This window comes from Anomaloglossus baeobatrachus, chromosome 2 (assembly GCF_048569485.1).
Source record: "Anomaloglossus baeobatrachus isolate aAnoBae1 chromosome 2, aAnoBae1.hap1, whole genome shotgun sequence".
Classification (NCBI taxonomy): Eukaryota; Metazoa; Chordata; class Amphibia; order Anura; family Aromobatidae; genus Anomaloglossus; species Anomaloglossus baeobatrachus.
The window spans coordinates 695,543,586-695,558,767 of NC_134354.1; positions in this window are offsets into that span (position 1 = coordinate 695,543,586).

Consider the following 15,182-nt stretch of genomic DNA (forward strand, 5'->3'; position numbering starts at 1 on the left):
AAGGATCCCTGTAGGGGAGGGGGGGGAGTATAAAAGCGATGAGGGAGGGTCTTACCTCCCCTTTTGGACTCCGGACGGCGACAGATTGAGAGACCCAGGACCAGGACCACAAGGACCAGCATGGCGGACCTCCAGGAGCTGAATCGGCTGATTAGAGCGGCGATGGCGGTGCACGGGGCCCAGGCAGTGCAATCCCACGTCAGGGCTGCCTGTGTGTCCCCGTCGGCACCTGCCCCTTGTTCCCCCCCTCGCCGTGGGCGGCGTTCCAGGCCCCCTGTGCGGTACTCTCCGGGTGCGGGGGGAGCAAGGAGGCCAAGTGAGAGCCCCCCCCGGGACCCTCCGCGGCGGGGCGGGCAGCGGCAGCTCCCTGCGTCCGCTCCGGCCGCCGGGAGGAATCTCCGACGCGGCCGCGACGGCCGAGAAGGGGGCGTGGCCAGCCCGGGGCCTTCTTCCTGTCTCAGGCCTCGGGCTGGAGTGCAGAGCCCAGCGGCGTCTCCCGGCCGGGAGCGAGCCCGGCGCTTGAATGAGGCCAGCGGTGGCCTGGATGGAGGCGGGCCCGGCCTGGGGCCTACTTCCGGTCCCAGGCCGCGGGCTCGAGTGACCAGGCCGGCGGCAGCCCGGGGACCGGGCCGAGCCCTGCATGAATCGGAGGCACGGAGAGGGGGCGTGTCCAGCCTGGGGCCTGCTCTGGACGCCGGGCCCCCGGCGGTGGGGCACGTCCCGGCGGCTGCTCCTGATCAGGAGCGTGCCCGGCTGATGGAGGCCAGCAATACCCCCCGGGGACGTTGGGGGGGCCGGGCGCAGGCAGCCAGCAGGGGGACCGGTGTGGGCAGGCGCCACCCGGATACCTGCACGGCTGCAGAGGAGAGGAGGGACGGTGGGACCCCCGCAGGGCGCGCCAGGTCCCTCGGGTCATCAGCTCTGCGCCCGGCGGACGCGGTCTCCCTCGGGGGGGGGAGGACCCAGCGGGAGGTCTCGGTCGGAGGCCCGGGAGGGCGGGAACCGGCGGTGGGGAGCCCCCTGAGCTCGGGGAGAGGCTCCTCCAGGAAGAGGACTCGGTCGGCGGCGGCCCAGGGGACAGGACGGTCTTGTGGGCTGTCGCCGCAAAGAAAGCAGCGGACGCCCACCGCCAGTGCCCACGCGGCTGCCCAGGAGGGTGGCTGTGGTGGAGGGGACGCATCGGCTGCGTCCTCTGGAGCTGGGACGGTGGAGGACGGCTACAGCGAAGAAGAAGAAGGAGCCCTCAGGTCGGGGGATGAATTCGAGGAGCCGCTGGCGGACGACATCGCAGTATCGAATTCCGTCTCCGCGTCACGGTCGGGTGAGCTAGCCGTGGATTCGGCATTGCTTGCGGCGCGGGGTGCGGGTGCTGGGGAGGTGGCTGCGGGCACGGCAGCGCCAGAGGGGTCAGTTTTACTTAGCCAGTTGCTGGGGCTTTTGCAGGGTTTAGCGCGCGCGCCGGCGGCGGCGACGGCCTGGACAGGGTCGGCGGTGGATGGCGCGGCGGCTAGCGGCGAGAAGGTGCCGGTGGGGGCGGGTGTAGGTAGCGGAGTAGTGGAGACTGCAGGCGAAAAAGTGGGAGAAAAGGAAAAGGAAAAGGAAGATGAGGTGGTGCGGCTGGATGATAGGGCTAAGAGCGAGGTGTATGTGTGCTTTGAGGGACCGCTAGGGGCGCACCTCAAAAAAGAGGTGAGGGAAAAAATTTGGAAAGGGGAGTATGTGGAGATATTTTCCCTGCTGCCCCTGGAGAAATTTAACCTAGACAAGGTGAAGCCGAGCGATTCCAAGAAGGAAAAGGAGGAGGAAGAAAAACGCCGTTATAGGCTCATTCCTCGTTCCTTTTCCAATTGGTTGCAGGCGTTCGCAATTTTGGCTAGCGTGGTGGGGGAAAAGGAGCCGGAGCACTGCTCGGCTCTATTTGGCTATATGGATGCAGTCGGGGAGGCGTATCGCACGTACGGGGGTTTGGCATGGCTGCGGTATGATGAGCAGTTTAGGCAGCGGAAGGCGTTGCGGCCCGGCATGCGATGGGACCATAAGGACATTTCCTTATGGATGCACTTAATGGCGGCCCCGAGCCAGCCCTTTCGTGGCGGTGCCGGGGGACCGGGCGCCGGGCCCTCGGGGATTCAGAAAAAGGGATTGTGCTGGCAATTTAACGAAGGCCAGTGCAAATTTGGCGCAGCGTGTAGGTTCAAGCATGAGTGCTCCGGCTGCGGGGGGGGACATAGCTTGTCCAAATGCTTTAAAAAAGGGAGAGGCAAGGCTGGGGACGGGTCTGGAAAAAGGGAGGACGCCGGTGAAAATAGAGGCGATGGCGCCGTTTTTAAGTAGGTACCCGGACGGGGCAGCGGCGTCGCTTTTGCGGTTTGGTTTTTTGTACGGTTTTCGGATTCCGTCGGCGGTTGAGGCGTTGCCTCCGGTTTGTCGCAACTTACGGTCGGCGAGGGACCACCCTATGGTTGTGGGTGAGAAGTTGGGTAAAGAGGTTGAGCTGGGCAGGATGGGGGGGCCATTTGAGAGCCCTCCGTGCAGTAATTTGGTGGTGTCCCCGCTGGGGGTGGTGCCAAAGAAGGAGCCGAATAAATTTCGGCTCATTCATCATCTTTCATTTCCGGAGGGGTCGTCTGTGAATGACGGCATTGCGCCGGAATTGTCGGCAGTGTACTACGTCTCGTTTGACAAAGCGTTGGACTTGGTACGGGCGGCAGGACGCGGTGCATTGATGGCAAAGGCGGATGTAGAATCGGCGTTTCGTTTGTTGCCGGTGCATCCGGAGAGTCAGCACCTTTTGGGTTGCTGGTGGAACGGGAAGTTTTATGTTGATCGTTGTTTGCCCATGGGCTGTTCGATTTCTTGTTCATATTTTGAGGCGTTTAGCTCCTTTGTTGAGTGGGTGGTGCGGGACGTGTCCGGCTTGTCGTCCATTATTCATTATTTGGATGATTTTCTGTGTGTTGGTCCGGCGGGTTCCATGGTTTGCGCTGGTTTGTTGTTCGCCTTGCAGAGAGTGGCGGATCGGTTCGGGATCCCTTTGGCGCAGGAAAAAACGGAGGGGCCGGCGCCGGTTATGCGGTTCCTGGGGATTGAGATCGACTCGCTGGCCATGGAATGTAGGTTGCCAGAGGACAAGATTGTGGATTTGCGGAGTGCGGTTGCAGCAATGCTGGCAGCAAAAAAAGTGCGGCTTAAGGTGGTGCAGTCTTTGCTTGGAAAGCTGAATTTTGCATGCAGGATTATGCCGATGGGGCGTGTTTTCGCCAGGAGGTTGGCGGCAGCTACGGCAGGCGTACGGTCATCGGCGCATTTTGTGCGGGTCACGCGGGAGATCAAGGCAGACTTGTTGGTTTGGGACGTCTTCTTGCGACATTTTAACGGCCGCACTTTGTGGTTGAAGAAGGTGGTGCCCAATGATGCTCTGGAACTATATACGGATGCGGCCGGGTCGGCGGGTTTCGGCGCCATTTTTCAGGGTCATTGGTGTGTGGGAAGGTGGCCCGAGGATTGGCGACAGGGTGGCCTTGTCAAAAATCTGGCCCTGCTCGAGTTGTTTCCAATCGTGGTGGCGGTGGAGTTGTGGGGGTCGCAATTTTCGGGACGAAAGGTGTGCTTCCATTGCGATAATCAGGCAGTTGTACATGCAATCAACAGCTTGTCAGCGAAATCTGGACCTGTAGTAGCATATTTGCGGCATTTGGTGCTCAAGTGTTTGCTGTGGAATATTCATGTGGTTGCAAAACATGTGCCGGGGGTGGATAACGGGGTGGCTGACGCTTTATCTCGTTTTCAGTTCCACAGGTTTCGGGAGTTACTGCCGGGGGCGGACGAGGTCGGAGCGGTGTGCCCAGAGGAATTGTGGAGCCTGGTGAGGCAGTGATTGCGGGTTTGATTAGGAATTCGGTGACCGAGGTGACTTGGTGCCGTTATGCTAAGGTGTGGGTTGAGTGGCAGGCAGTGCTGGGCGAGATGTTTGGTAACGGGCGAGCGGATTATTTACTGGCGCTCTTGGCATTGGTGAGTGAGGATTTTAGGGCTGGGAGGTCAGCGTCGGCGGTGGCGATTAGGGTGGCGGCCGTGGCCTTCTGGTTAAAGGTTAGGGGTGTGCAGGACGTTTCAAGGGACTTTCGGGTACGGCAAGCATTGAAAGGTTTTCGGAAAGGGGTGAAGGTGCGGGACACTAGGCGGCCCATTTCATTGGACTTGTTACGGCGTTTGGTGGATGGTTTGCAGGGGATTTGTGTCTCAGTGTATGAGACGGTGTTGTTTAAAACTGCTTTCGTGTTGGCTTTTTTCGGGGCTTTTCGGATAGGAGAATTGGTGAGCCCGTCAAGGGTGATTGGGGGTGGTGTGCTATTCGAGGATGTGTCGGTAGAGAAACGGAGAGTGGAGTGTCGGCTTCGGCGGTCCAAGACGGACCAGATGGGTCGGGGCAGGTTGGTAGTGTTGTATGCGGTGCAAGGGGATGGCTTGTGCCCGGTGCAGGTGGTGAGTCGGTTTTGTGGTCTGCGGGGCGGTCTTCCGGGCCCGCTGCTACGTCACGAGGACGGGGCTTGGTTGTCTCGTTATCAGTTTGTGGCAGTGCTGAGGAGTTGTTTGCGCTGGGCGGGTGAGCGCCCAGAGGATTATGGGTCCCATTCGTTCAGGATTGGGGCGGCTACCGAGGCTTCTCGTTGGGGTCTTGGAGATGACATGGTGAGACGGATTGGTCGGTGGGAGTCCTCTCGTTTTCGTGGTTATGTGCGCCCGCAGTTATTATCTCGTTGAGGGTTCTGATGGGGAGTTGTTTGTTTTGCCGTTAGGTTTTGTTGTTCTTTGTTGCAATCTGGAGTGCTGGTGTTGTTGTTAAAATTGTTTCCTTTATTGTAGGAGTGTGTCTGGTCTGGATCCTGGGGCACTCGTTCGTTTTTTGGGGGGCCCGTCGGGCCGACGCTCGCCCGAATGGTCGGCAGTTGGGTCTGGACAGGTCGCTGGCGTCGGTCAAGTGGATTGGAGTGCGGGGCATGGAATGGAGCAGGGTCGTGCCGGAATTCGAGTACTATTGTAGGATGGACAGACCCCCGAACGTGTTGGTTTTGCACGTGGGGGGTAATGACCTGGGTTCGCGGGCATCCCGCGATCTGATTCGGGACATTAAGATCGACCTACTGCGGTTATGGGCAAGGTATCCGGGCCTGGTGGTGGTGTGGTCGGATATTGTGGCCAGATTATGGTGGAGGGGGGCCCGGTCGGTTGAGAAGATTAATCGCGCCCGGGCACAAGTGAACAGGGTGGTTGCGCGTTTCGTGCGGAGAAACGGCGGCGTGGTGGTGAGGCATGTGGACCTGGAATCGGCGAAGTGGCAGTTTCGGAGAGGTGATGGGGTTCATCTTAATGACATTGGTTCTGATTTATGGGCCCTGGGTTTGCGGGATGGCGTGGAGCAAGCCTTGGGCGTGTGGCGGGTCCAGGCCACGTAAGGTGTCACGTGTCCTGTCCTGTGGCGGGGGTAGGTCTGGTCCAGAAGCGGTTGGAAGGGATTTGTAGCTGGACCGAGAGGCACTGTCTTGGTATGGTGTCTCTGGGTTCCGGGAAATTGCAGGCACGGGGTTCTGCAAAGTTTGGGGGGTATTAATCCGTGGGGTGATTAATACCTCATCTCTGGGTCGGAGTGTTGCGGCCAGGGATTTGGTGTAGGAAAGGGTTTCTGGACCGGGCCTACATAGGGTTTCATGTACCGTTTATTATTATGTGTTACCTATTATTGTGTGTTTGGGGGTCGCCCGTTGGACGGCGCCCCCTTTGTGGTAGTATGTTAATAATAGGTAATAAAGGCTGCTGTGGCCAATTTGTTTAACCAAGTCGCATGCAGTCGGTGTATTATTTTTAGGTTAAGTTTTAAGGGGTATAGTAACCATCACGACCGGAAAATCCTTCCTCAGTGGTCAAGAAAGCCATGGACCCCATAGGGGGGAGGGGCGACATGACCAGAGGGAAGGGAGGGAGTGAGGGGTTAATAAAGGTATAATGAGGGGCATTATGGGAAGGTATAGGGGATTGGTGGAGAAAAGGATCCCTGTAGGGGAGGGGGGGGAGTATAAAAGCGATGAGGGAGGGTCTTACCTCCCCTTTTGGACTCCGGACGGCGACAGATTCCCGCCCACCCTCCCTTTTTTGCGTTTGTGAGTTTGTTTAACTATGTTCAAAAAAAAAAAAAAAAAAAAAAAAAAGGAATTATTATAAAAGGAATGTATGTTTTGTCGCAGCAGCGGGGGTAGGTCTGGTCCAGAAGCGGTTGGAAGGGATTTGTAGCTGGACCGAGAGGCACTGTCTTGGTATGGTGTCTCTGGGTTCCGGGAAATTGCAGGCACGGGGTTCTGCAAAGTTTGGGGGGTATTAATCCGTGGGGTGATTAATACCTCATCTCTGGGTCGGAGTGTTGCGGCCAGGGATTTGGTGTAGGAAAGGGTTTCTGGACCGGGCCTACATAGGGTTTCATGTACCGTTTATTATTATGTGTTACCTATTATTGTGTGTTTGGGGGTCGCCCGTTGGACGGCGCCCCCTTTGTGGTAGTATGTTAATAATAGGTAATAAAGGCTGCTGTGGCCAATTTGTTTAACCAAGTCGCATGCAGTCGGTGTATTATTTTTAGGTTAAGTTTTAAGGGGTATAGTAACCATCACGACCGGAAAATCCTTCCTCAGTGGTCATGTGTTTCTCCAGTACCAAGAACTGAAGTGGTCCCATTTTGCTTGGTAGAATCCTGGCATTTATGATCATAAATGTTAATTTTCCATCCAGTTTTTCACATCCACTTGCACATTTCACTGTTTATTTTTAATACATGGATCTTCTTATCCATTGAGCTTTCCTTCGCCCACATTCCACTTCTCCACTATATAATATTATCTGACACCCTAACCTACAGTATCTACCCCTTTTTTCTTCCTTGTCCCTATTTTAAATAGTCGCTTTGCTTGAATTTTGTGTAATATGCACCCAGAACCACGAGCAGTTCTGGGTGCATATTGTTAATTACTGCCTAACTGTAAAAGTATTTCTAAAGATCCCATATGATATGCCAATGAGGCCAGGGACTAGTCGGCCCCCTTAGCATTTAAGCACGCCCCTGTGGGTGTGCTAACATGATAATGAATGCGCAGCGTCAGAGGATGATCTCACTCACCTCTGCTGCCATTGCGTCTGACTCCTGGATTTTGGCTCAGTGTGCATGACCCCAGACTTCCGGTCATGCGCACTATGGAACCAGATGTATGCTTCCTGGCTTCAAACCCATGAATTGCGCATGACCGAAAGTCCAGGATCATGCACAGAGACGAAGTCCAGCATCGGACGTGATGGCAGTTGAAAAGTTTAGTGTGACCATGCCACTGAAGCTGCTCATTCATTAATATGTTAGTACGCCCACAGGGGAGTGTTTACATGCTAAGGGTGCCGAATAGCCAAGGGAACTAACGCCCTTGCAATTAGTCACTGGTCTCATTAGCATATCATTTGGGATCTTTAGAAATACTTTTTCTAAAGATCCCTTTATCTATGCTAGTGTATACAGGGACAGTTAGGCAGGGATTAGCAATATGTACCCAGAACTGCTCGTGGTTCTGGGTGCATATTGCACCTGACAGGTTCCCTTTAAAATTCAGGTGAAATGTATCTGAAAAATACAGATTGTAACCCATTGACAAGCCGGCCAAGTACTCTAAGAACCTAAATCCTTCAGCTCTGCACCAAAGGTAATGCCATACATTTTACTTCCTAAGTTCCCTCTGTCTCTATTGTGTTGCACAGGGAACAGGCAATATTAAAGAGAATTCTACCTAGGAGGTCCTTCCCTTTAGCTTGCAGCTTAATTCTATAAAATTATAATTAAAGATCCTCCACCTACCAATTATTCATTCTTTGGTTCCCTCATAGACCACGATAGCTGGCTCATAACCAGTTCACCCCATAGTAATTTCCACCACATTCGGAATCTTGGCAACATAGTGTCAGCAAATGGCCGGATATCGCAGCATGTAAAGCCACCCTTAGATATTGATGGTCTACCTGTAGGCTAGGTAATCAATTTCAGATTGGTGGGGCTTATACTCAGTATCCATACTGACCAGCTCCTGTAGTCCTAAGATGTAACAGTATATAGAGAACTCTACAGCTCCTTACCCAACATAATAGTAGTTCTTGGGTACAAAAGTCTAACTCCTGGTCAACTTAATAAGAGCTCAGCAACAGTACCAGAGACCAACCACTACGCAGTGAATTAAACTTTGTTTTTCTGGATCTCTAGACTGTGTACATATAGTATTGCCACTCGGGAGCTCCAAATAGCTGATCAGTGGAGGCGCCTCGTTCATAGTGGCCAACTGTCCAGAAATTCCAGAACTGTCCGTAAAGTTAGGGCACTTTTTTACCCTGTCCCAAAACAATTTTTAAGGCATCCATGATTATTTTGAAGCTGTAGAAAATTTACACAGATTTCTTTTTACTGTAAATATCAACATTTTACAGCTCACAGTGAATGCAGCTAATGTCTTCATATCAGAATTATAGGCTGTAAACATGGATCACTTATAATCATAATGGTTATTATGGTTTTCTAATGTGTCCATAAAAAATATTATTGATTTTTTGATGATCTATCCAGAAAAAATAAAAAGTAAATTTGGCAACCCTTGCCATGTTGGAACCACATCAATCTCCTATTGATGACATATCCTAAGCACAGATCATAAATAATAAAGTAGAAAAGCAATTACAGTTAAGCACCAATGGACACAGACAGAAGAGGCCCCTGTAGAAGAACAATATATGAGCCTTTTGAAGTCCAATAGGTCATCATAATTCTGAATTATACCAGAGGCTGAAGTGGTATTGGGCCTGCTTAGCTCTTGGGCCACCTCTGCGACTGCACAGGTTGTCCTCCCCTATAGTTAAAGACATAAGTTTAAATACATAATACCCACATTCATTAAAACTCCGTTTTTCACACTTAATCCTAGTACATATTCTAGCTCTTAGGTTAGTTTGGATCAGTCCTATATTTTAAAAATGCGAACTATCAGTTTAATACTATAGACTGATTTATTTCAGCTTGTATTACTTTCACCCCATTCCCCGTGGAACAGAAGTTTACATACATATAGTTAATGTTTGTTAGTATTGCTGTCACAAAGACTATGGGAATAGCAAGAAACCAGGGCTCTTAGGCTGACCCTCAGGCTAGGTAACCCTATGCTATCCCTAGTCTCCGGGATACCCCTAAAGGTGGAGATGCCCGAGTCCCCTTTGTGTCACTGCTCCTGAGCAGCATAATTTTGACCAGCAGAAATTATGTTCTTTTTTGAATGGCAACGTTCTGCTGGCATCCACAGGAAGCGAGTCCTGACAGTGACAGGGGTTATCATCTGACTCTGCACTGTCATAACAACCCATTGGCATCCCATGATCACATCATGAAAGTGCCGATAGCAGTGGGGAACAGCGTGATCCCTGCCAGAACATGTTAGATCATGCTTCAGAGATAGACAGCATGATATAAGGGGTTAACAGGCGTGGGCGGATCAGAGATCCACCCGTGCTTACTAGCTGCACATGTCTGCTGATCAGATGTGCTGAGAATAGTGCAGGCTCGCGGCTTGAGCCCATATTAAAGCAGCATACATGGCCAAGGATGTATATATATGTCGTGAAGAGGTTAATCACTTCAGGGTTTCAAAAACGTTAAGCAGTTAATAGATGTGACCGGTTCATTGTACAGGTGGCTTTTGTCAGGAAGCCCCACACTAGTTTAATCAGTATAATTGAAATAAAAAGCATATATTAAAAAAGACTGACCTGTACATCCAATAGGTGGGAACAGGTGCCAGCTGAAAACACAATATAACTACAAAACTACATACAGCTGCACTCTAAAATGCTATCATTGAATAAGGGAACTCTGGTATTTCATTACTGGTATAGGAATATTTCAAAAAGAGATATTTATGTAGCTTATATATTGTCCAATGCATGTGAGCCCAATAACCATGACAAGGTGATCTCTTATATATTGGGACCCTACTTAAAATTCTCTATCCAATAGCCGTGGCATGGGGGCAATCAGCCTGTGGCACTACTGAGGTGTTATGGAAGCCCAGGTTGCTTTGATAGTAGCCTTCAGCTCGTCTGCATTGTTGAGTCTGGTGTCTCTCATCTGCCTCTTGACAATACCCCATAGATTCTCTATGGGGTTTAGATCAGGCGAGTTTGCTTGGCAATCAAGCACAGTGATACTGTGGTTATTAAACCAGGTATTGGTACTTTTGGCAGTGTGGACAGGTGCCAAGTCCTGCTGAAAATAAGCTTTTCATCTCCAAAAAGCTTGTCGGCAGAGAGGAGTATGAAGTGCTCTAAAATTTCCTGGTAGACGGCTGTGCTGACTTTGGTCTTCACAAAACACAGTAGACCTACCCCAGCAGATCACATGGCTCCCCAAACCATCACTGATTGTGGAAACTTCACAGTAGACCTCAAGCAGCTTGGATTGTGGCCTCTCCACTCTTCCAGACTCTGGGACCTTGATTTCCAAATTAAATGCAAATTTTACTTTCATCTGAAAACAACACCTTGGAGCACTGAGCAACACGCCAGTTCTTTTTCTCCTTGGTCCAGGTAAGACGTTTCTGGCGTTGTCTATTGGTCATGAGTGGCTTGATACAAGGAATGCGACAGTTGTAGGCCATGTCCTGGATATGTCTGTGTGTGGTGGCTCTTGAAGCTCTGACTCCAGCAGCAGTCCACTCCTTGTAACTCGCTCCCAAATTTTTGAATGGCCATTTCTTTACAATCCTATCAAGGCTGTGGTCATCCCGGTTGCTTGTGCACCTTTTTCTACTACACTTTTTCCATCCACTCAACTTTCCATTAATATGCTTGGGTATAGCACTCTGTGAACAGCCAGCTTCTTTAGCAATGACATTTTGTGGCTTACCCTCCTTGTGGAGTGTGTCAATGGCTGCCTTCTGAACATCTGTGAAGTCAGCAGTCTTCCCCATGATTGTGTAGCCTACTGAATCAAACTTGGGGACCATTTTAAATGCTTAGGAAGCCTTTGCAGGTGTTTTGTGGTAATTATTCTAATTTTCTGAGATAATGACTTTTGGGTATTCATCGGCTGTAAGCAATAATCATCAACATTAAAAGAAATAAACCCTTGAAATAGATCACTCTGTGTGTAATGACTCTATATAATATATGTGTTTCCCTTTTAGTATTGAATTACTGAAATACATTTTTTTTTATGATATTCTAATTTATTGAGATGCACATGCACTTCAGATACAGTACATTTACATGCCCCATGGACAGGGATGCCACTAGGAATTTCAGGGCCCAATACTAGCAAAATTCTTGGGCCCCCTTGAGACTCCGCCCAGGCTCCACCCCAGCTCCACCTCCACTCCTCAAACTTTCCATACTCTCACCACCATTCTTGGAAAAACACATGCGTGTGTGTGTATGTATATATATACATATATATAACACACAGTCATGGCCAAAAGTGTTAGCACCCTTGAAGTTGTTCCAGGAATTTAAGCATTACCCTTAGAAAATTAATAATGCAACCCCTAGGGGTACTTTGCACACTATGACATCGCAAGCCGATGCTTGCGATGCCGAGCACGATTGTCCCCGCCCCCGTCACAGCAGCAATATCTTGTGATAGCTGCAGTAGCGAATATTATCGCTACGGCAGATTCACATGCACTCACCTGCCCTGCGACGTCGCTCTGGCCGGCGATCCACCTCCTTCCTAAGGGGGCGGGTCGTGTGGCATCACAGCAACGTCACACGGCAGCCGGCCAATAGAAGCGGAGGGGCGGAGATGAGCGGGTCGTAAACATCCCGCCCACCTACGTCCTTCCGCATAAGCTGATGCTCCTCGCTCCTGCGGCATCTCACACAGCGATGTGTGCTGCCGCAGGGGAACGAGGAACAACATCGTACCGTCGCTGCAGCATAATTATGAAAATGTCGGACACTACACCATTGATACGATTACGACGCTTTTGCGCTCGTTAATCGTATCATAAACGATTTACACACTACGGTATCGACAGCGACACCGGATGTGCGTCACTTTCGATTTGACCCCACCGACATCGCAGCTGTGATGTCGTAGTGTGCAAAGTACCCCTACACCTCCCCTCTCCATAATATACCCTCTACACTGCCCTCTTCATAATCTTTCCCACACTGCCCCTATGTATAATATGCTCCCACACACACTGCCCATCAGTATACCCCCACACGTTGCCCCTGTGTATAATATCACCCACACAGTGCTCCTCAGCATATCCCCCCACACACTGCTCCTCTGCATAATATCCCCCACACACACTTCTCTTTTGTATAACATCCTCCCTACACACTATTCCTCTGTATAATATCCTCCCCCACACACTGCTCCTTTGTATAATATGCCCCCCATACACTTCTCCTCTGTATAATATCCCTCTACACACACTGCTCTTTTGTATAACATCCTCTCCACACACTGTTCCTCTGTATAATATCCTCCCGCACAAACTGCTCCTTTGTATAATATCCCCACACGTACACTGCCCCTTTGTATAATATCCCCTGCACTCTGCCACTCTGTATAATATCTCCACACACACACTGACCCTCTGTGTAATATCCCTCAAGTACACTGCCCTTTTGTACACTATCCCCCACACAAGATGCCCCTCTTTATAAATATCCTCTCACACATACATATACACACACACACACACTGTTACGGGGGGCTGTCTGATAACCTAAAGGAGTATCAGACAGTAAGGGTCCACCGTGCAAAGACTCTGCTGCAGACTATGGCAGAGTGCAATACCTCTGTTAACTCACAGAAGGATATAATAAGTAAGTAAAGCAATTCCTCCCTTACTTGGAGGGTGTGTGGAATGATCTCTGTTAATAATCACAGAGACAAAGGCAATGTGTGCGAAATGGCACCTACCTAGGTCCGCTCTTCTAGTGGTGCAAAAGAGACGAACAGCAGCGTAAGCCGCACAAAGCTCCTACCTGCGTTCGCTCCACTAGTGTGCGAGGACACGAACCACTAGATATGGCACCTGCCTAGGTCCGCTCTTCTAGTGGTGCAAAAGAGACGAACAGCAGCGTAAGCCGCACAAAGCTCCTACCTCTGTTCGCTCCCCTAGTGTGCGAGGATACGAACAACTGCCAGACGCAGTATAAGGAACGTTACCCTAGCGGCAACGTCCACCTACGAGTCGAACCACAAGGCCCAGCCAGACCATGTGCCTCAGGCACCTGCCTATGTCCGCTCCCCTAAGAGGTAAGGATACGGACAGCAGCCGAAGCTGTAAGGTATAAGAACGCTACCCTGCCGGTAGCGCTCACCTAGCATAGACAGAGGAATGCCTAGAGGAACGCGCACAGAGCGTCTACTCTTATGCATGAACCAAGAGGACTGAGCGCCATGCGGCGTGTGTCAGGGTCTTATATAGACTCTGTGCCTCATCCAAGATGGAGGACACCAGAGCCAATCCGCTGCCAGAACGACAGGAGTGACGTCATGCTGGCCTATCACCGAGCAAGGCATCACAAGCACATGACCAGCGACCAATCGGCATAGAAGGTGTCAGAGACATGTGACCTCGTGTCAGCGATGATGTCACCCGCACATGTGCAATGGCTCCAAGATAGGACTTAGTCTCCGGCGCTCGCACATGTGCAGTAGCAAGAAATCTGGACTTAGTCTCCAGCGCTCGCACATGTGCAGTAGCAAGAAATCTGGACTTAGTCTCCAGCGCTCGCACATGTGCAGTAGTAAGAAATCTGGACTTAGTCTCCAGTGCTCGCAGCAACCGTAACACACACACTCTGCCCCTCTGTTTATCACCCCACACACACTACCTCTCTATATAATATCCTCCTGGTATATACGTCTGCATCCTGAGCCCTTCCTGGTATCTATGTTCCCATCCTGGTTTATTGTCCTTTCCTAACATATATGTCCTCCTCCTGGTATATATGTCCCCATCTAGGAACCCGTCTGGTATATATGTCCCCATCCCAGTTTATTTATCCCTATCGTAGTATATATGTCCCATCCAGGGCACCTCCTGGTATGTATATCCCACTCCTGGGCACATTCTGGTATATATGTCCCCATTCTGGTATATATGTTCCCATCATGTTTTTTCTGTTCTCTTCCCAGCATATATATCCCCATCCTGGGGCCCTCCTGATGTATATATATCCCCCTCCTGGATACAATTAGGTATATATGTCCCCATCCTGTTTTATGTTCCCTTCCCAGTATATATATATATATATATATATATATATATATATACCCTCCTGGGCAAATTCTGAAATATATGCCCCCATCCTAGTTTTTGTCTCCTTCCTGGTATATATGTCTTCCTTCTTGTATATATTTCCCCTTCCTGGGCCCCTCTTGGTTTATATATCCCCCTCCTGGGAATATTCTGGTATATATGTCCCCATCCTGGTATATATATCTTGTCTTTCTTGTATGTATCACAAGAGCTGTAACATTTAATGTTCCCCCACCATTCTAATATATATTACCTACTTTAAGGATGAGTTATCTACTGACGTCTTGGAGAACACCTTTAGGTTCCATTAGAACAATCAAAGTTCAGCTCACCCCTTTTGAATGCTCGGAAAGGCAGGTACCATCACCTGTAGTAATCATAGGAAGGAAAGGAAATTCCGGTGCTGTGGAGTGTGTCAGCCACCACTCAGGATAAATGTCCAACTTGTTTATTGCTGTTCATTAAAAAGTGAAGCATGCACAATATCTCTATACAAAAACTTCCAGCATGTAGAAAAGTGTTGACAGTGCTACGCGTGTCGGCTACATATTGTAGCCTTTGTCAAGCACTGTCAACATTTTTCTACATGCTGGAAGTTTTTATATGGAGATATTGTACATGCTTCACTTTTTAATGAACAGCAATAAACAAGTTGGAAATTTATCCTGAGTGATGGCTGACACACTCCACAGCACCGGAATTTCCTTTCCTTCCTTTAGGTTCCATTGGGATAGAAAAAAAAATCACGTTGATTAACAATTATTGAAAAGTTTGCTGAATATGATGAACACAATAAGGTTTAGGAAATAACTGAATGCAAGTTGTAAGGGTGATAGAAAT